Source organism: Meles meles, chromosome 5, assembly GCF_922984935.1.
Source record: "Meles meles chromosome 5, mMelMel3.1 paternal haplotype, whole genome shotgun sequence".
NCBI lineage: Eukaryota > Metazoa > Chordata > Mammalia > Carnivora > Mustelidae > Meles > Meles meles.
The window spans coordinates 127,220,611-127,226,610 of NC_060070.1; positions in this window are offsets into that span (position 1 = coordinate 127,220,611).

Here is a 6,000-nt window from a genome sequence, read left to right on the forward strand (position 1 = left end):
ATGAACATTTTTTCAAGTGTCCTTTAGCCATTTGTATGTCTTCTTTGGAGCAGTGTCTGTTCCTGTCTTCTGCCCATTTTTTGATGTGATTACCTGTTTTTTGGATGTTGAGTTTGAGGAGTTCTTTATAGATCTTGGATATCAGTCCTTTGTCTGTAGTGTCATTTGTGAATATCTTTTCCCATTCCATGGGTTGCCTCTTTGTTTTGTTGACTGTTTCCTTTGCTGTGCAGAAGCTTTTGATCTTGATGAAGTCCCAAAAGTTCATTTTTGCTTTTGTTTCCTTTGCCTTTAGAGACATGTCTTAAAAGAGGTTGCTGTGGCCAGTGTTGAAGAGGTTATTGCCTATGTTCTCCTGTAAGATTTTGATAGATTCCTGCCTCATGTTGAGTCTTTTACCCATTTTGAGTTTATCGTTGCATATGGTGTAAGCAAATGGTCAAGTTTCATTCTTCTATTAATAGCTGTCCAATTTTCCCAGCACTATTTGTTGAAGAGACTTTTTTCCACTGGCTATTTTTTCCTGCTTTGTTGAAGATTAATTGACCATTGAGTTGAGGGTCCATATCTGTGGTCCCTACTCTGTTCCACTGGTCTCTGTGTCTGTTTTTGTGCCAGTACCATGCTGTCTTGGTGATCACAGATTTGCTGTAAAGCCTGAAATCAGGCAATGTGATGCTCCAGGATTGTTTTCATTTTTGACATTTACTTAGCAATTCAGGGTCTCTTCTGGTTCCATACAAATTTTAGGATTGTTTGTTCTAGCTCTTTGAAAAATGCTGGTGGAATTTTGATTGGGATGGCATTGAAAGTATAGATTGCTCTAGGCAGTGTAGACATTTTAACAATGTTTATTCTTCTGATCCATGAGCATGGAATGCTTTCCCTCTTTTTGTGTCTTCTTCAATTTCTTTCATGAGTGTTCTGTAGTTCCTTGAGTACAGATCCTTTACCTCTTTGGTTAGGTTTATTCCCAGGTATCTTATGGTTCTTGATGCTATAGTAAATGGAATTGATTCTCTAATTTCTCTTTCTATATTTTCATTGTTGTTGTATAAGAATGCAACTGATTTTTGTACATTGATTTTGTATTCTGCTCTATGAGTTCTAGTAGTTTGGGGGTGGAGTCTTTTGGGTTTTCCATATAAAGTATCATGTCATCTGTGAAGAGAGAGTGTTTGACTTCTTCTTTGCCAATTCGAATACCTTTTATTTCTTTTTGTTGTCTGATTGCCATTGCTAGGACTTCTAGTGCTATGTTGAACAACCGTGGCGAGAGTGGACATCCTTGTCGTGTTCCTGATCTCAAAGGGAACGCTGTCAGCTTTTCCCATTGAGAATGATATTTGCTGTGGGTTTTTCATAGATAGATTTTATGAAGTTGAGGAATGTTCCCCCTACCCCTATACTTTGAAGTGCTTTAATAAGGAACGGATGCTGTATCTTGTCAAATGCTTTTTCTGTATCAATTGAGAGGACCATGTGATTCTTCTCTCTTCTCTTGTAGATTTTTTTCTACCACACTAATTGATGGGGGACGTTGAACCACACTTGCATCACAAGGATGAATCCCACCTGGTCATGGTGAATGTCTTTTTAATGTACCATTGAGTATCTTGATATCCATAGTCATCAGGGGTATTGGTGTGACATTCTCCTTTTTGATGGGGTCTTTGCCTGGTTTGAGGATCAGGGTAATGCTGGCTTCATAGAAAGGGTCTGTAAGTTTTCCTTCTGTTTCTATTTTTTGAAACAGCTTCAAGACGATAGGTATTATTTCTTCTTTCAATGTTTGGTAGAATTTCCCAGAGAATATGTCAGATCCTGGGCACTTTTTTGGGGGGAGGTTTTTGTTACTGCTTCAATCTCCTTCCTAGATATTGGTCTATTCAGGTTATCAATTTCTTCCTGATTCAGTCGTGGAAGTTTCTAGGTTTCTAGGAATGCATCCATTTCTTCTAGGTTGCTTAACTTATTGGCATATAGCTGTTGAAAATAATTTCTGATGATTGTTTCTATTATCTTAGTATTAGTCATAATTTCTCCCCTTTCATTTGTAATTTTATTAATTCGGGTCCTCTCTCTTTTCTTTTGGCTTTGTTTGGCCAGTGGTTTTTGATCTTATTAATTCTTTCACAGACCTAGCTTCTAGTTGCTTTGATGTGTTCTACTGTATCTCTAATTTCTAACCCATTGATCTCTGTTCTAATCTCAATTATATCCTTTCTTGTGTGTGGGTTTGGCTTAACTTGTTGTTGATTTTCCAGTTCTTTAAGGTGTAAAGAGAGCTGGTGTATTTGGGATTTTTCCGTTTTTTTTGAATGAGGCTTGGGTGACTATGTATTTTCCCCTTAGGACCACCTTTGTTGTATTCCAGAGGTTTTGTACAGATATGTCTTCATTCTCATTGGTGTCCATGAATTGGTTAAGTTCTTCTTTTATTTCCTGGTTGATCCAAACATTCTTGAGCAGGATGGTCTTTAGCTTCCACATTTTTAAGAAAAGTTAAATTTTTTCTTGTGGTTGAGTTCCCGTTTCAAAGCATTGTGGTCTGATAATATGCAGGGAATAATTTCAGTCTTTTGGTATTGGTTGAACCCTGATTTGTGACCTAGTATTTGGCCTATTCTGGGGAAAATTCCATGTGCACTTGAAAAGAGTTTGTATTCTGTTGTTTTAGGGTGGAATATTCTGCATATATGAGGTTCATCTGGTCCAATGTTTCATTCAAATCTCTTGTTTCCTCACTGAGTTTCTGCTTGGATGATCTGTCTATCACTGAGAGTGTCATGTTAAGATCCTCTACTACTGAAGTATTCATATCAACATGAATAACAGTTGGCTTATGTAGTTGGCTGCTCCCATATTGGGGGCATAAACATTTACAATTGTTAGATATTCTTGATGGATAGACCCTTTAAGAATGATGTAGTGTCCTTTTGTATCTTTGACTAGAGTCTTTAGTTTAAAATCTCATTTATCTCATTTCTTTTGAGACCTGTTGACATGAAAGATGCTTCTCCATCCCTTCACTTTCAGTCTGGATGTATCTTTAGGTTCCAAATGTGTCTCTTGTAGATAGTTTGTGGATGGGACCTGTCATTTTATCCATTCTGCAACTCTGTGCCATTTTATGGGAGCATTTAGGCCATTCATATTGAGAGTGATTATTGAAAGATACATTTTAATTGATATTATTTTGCCTGTGAAGTCCTTGTGTCTGTAGATTGTCTCTGTAAATTTCTGCTCTATGTCACTCTTGGGTTCTTTCTTCTTTTATAGAACCCCCCTTAATATTTCTTGTAGTGCCAGCTTTTTTTCATATACTCTTTTAAACCTTGCCAGTCTTTGAAGCTTTTTATCTCTCCATCCATTTGAATGCCAGCTTTGCTGGATAAAGTATTCTTGGCTGCATGTTCTTCTCATTTATTGCCCTGAATGTGTCTTGCCATCCCTTTCTGGCTTGCCAGGTTTCTGTGGACAGGTCTGACAGTATTCTGATGGACATTTCTCTGTATGTAAGGAATCTCTTCCCCTTAGCTGCCCTTAGGACTCCTTGTCCAAAGTTATGATTCGTGAATTCCACAATTAAGTGTCTGGAGTTCTTTCTGGATTCTTTGATCTTGGGGGAATCCTTTCTGTCTCTAGGACATGAACTTTTGTTCCAGTCCTCCAATTAGGGAAATGTTCATCCAGAATTTGTTCAGCTATATCTTGTAGTCTTCTGTCTTTTTCCAACCACTCAGGGATCCCAGTAATTGTGACATTGGAATGTTTCCTGGTGTCATTTATTTCCCTGATTCTGTTCTCATGGCTTCTAAGTTGTTGTTCCAGGCTTCCTCCTGATCCTTCTTTTCTATCCGTTTGTCTTCTAGATTACTAATTTGATCTTCTGCCTTGGTTACCCTAGCTGTTGGAGTATTTAGATTAGATTGGATCTCACTGATAGCATTTTTAAGTACTTACTGATCAGCCCTCACTTCCGCCCTTAGAGTATCTATGTTGTCACTAATGGTCTTTTCCACCCTAGCCATTGCCTGGACAATTGTTACCCTGAATTCCCTTTCCAACATACTGTTTATGTCTGTATCCAATAGCTCTGTGGCAGAGGCCACAGTCTCTGAATTTTTCCTCTGTTGGGTGTTCTTCCTCCTAGTCATTTTGGTGAGAGGTGGTTGACAGGATATATAGCTGAATATATCAACAATGATCCAGGCAAGGTGCACCCTGGAATGCTTTTGGGCAATCAGAAGTCACCACCAAAATGAAAGAAAAAAAAAAGAGAGAGAAAACCCATGAAGAATGAGCCCTAAAAGTAAGATTTAGGAATAAACAAAAGGACTGACAAAAGTAAAAGACTAGGGGAAAAAAAGAAAAAAGAAAAACCCAGTCAAAATGAACCCTATGAATAAGAGTTATGTATTACAGGGCGCCTGGGTGGCTCAGTGGGTTAAGCCGCTGCCTTCGGCTCAGGTCATGATCTCAGGGTCCTGGGATCGAGTCCCACATCGGGCTCCTCTGCTCGGCAGGGAGCCTGCTTCCTCCTCTCTCTCTGCCTGCCTCTCTGCCTGCTTGTGATCTCTCTCTGTCAAATAAATAAATAAAATAAAAAAAAAAGAGTTATGTATTACAAAAATGAAAATAAATACACTGAAACACTAACAGAAAAATATGGGAAGATGGCTATAAACCCTCGATGTGGGCAAGGAAGCTTATTTTGGCTCTTCCTGGATGAATTTTGTTATCTTTGTTAAAGGACTCAACTTTGCAGAGATACAGGGAGTTTAAAACTGGTTTATATATAGGGGTAGTATTGAATAGGGAAAAAGGATTACCTTGAAGCTTATATGTATAATAAAAAAAGAAAAGAAAGAGAGGTATATGTATGAAAAAGTTCAAGTTAAAAAGTTATCATGGAATATGTTGTATTAAACCTTTAGTTGTAAAAAGAATTAAAAAAACTTTAGTTTTAGTGGTAAGTAGGTTAAAAATTAAAAGAAAAAGAATCATGAGAACAGATTGAAAAAAAAAGAAAAAAGAAAGAGAAGTTGTATTTATGAAATAAAGAGTCTTTGGGACAATACTGGGAGCTTAATATATTGTTTTCCCTGATGTTTGGGTTTTACATTTTTATGAGGACCCTGTGGTCGTTGTCTTCTTGTTCTTTTGGCTTGTCTTCTGGGCATAAGGACTCCGGCCTTGTTTTTTAGTCAGTCCTGCTTGGGCTGAGTAGTTCTGCCCCTATCAAGGGTCTTGGCTCTGTGGAAACAATTTTTCAGGCTTTTGTTCTCCGGAGGTTTTTGTTCTTTGGTGGCTTTTTAGGCTTTTTGGAGGTGTATCGGAATGCAAACTGTTTGCATCCTGATCTCTGCCTCAGAGAGAACCCTCAGTCTGCTCCCTTCTGGGTGGTCCAGAACATACAGACTTCCCCTCTGCATACTCTGCTGAACACCACATTCTCCCATGGGCAGTGTGCACCTAAGCCACAGTCTCAGTGTTCACACAAGTCCCTGTTTGTCTCTGCACCCCTGTGCCACTAAAACTGTGAGCGATATTGGTCCCAGTGAGCCTAAACCTGTGTGACTGCATTTGCCAGGACTGCTGTCCAGGTGTGCTCACACCTGGTGGAGGGACTGGTTGCAGATGGCTGCATGCCAAGAGACCCTGAATTGAGACCCCACCAGTTTGGGTGTGCTCAGACCCCATGGTGCCCACAACAGGCTCTCTCATGCATGGATGGGAGTGCAAACAGCAGGAAGCTGCTGGCTCAGGGACGATGGACTGGACCTACTGCTGGGCTCTCTCTGGCACAGGTGGTCACTGGCCATGACTGTCCTGGGACCATGGGCTTAGGCCTGTGCCTAATTCCACCAATTCCACCAGTTGCCCCTTAAGATCTTTTGCTGTTTTTGAGTGCTTTTAACCAGTCTCTAAGTTAATGCTGATCTCCAATTACAGGGCACTTTCTCATTGGGATATTAATTTCCAGTGGGTCACTTC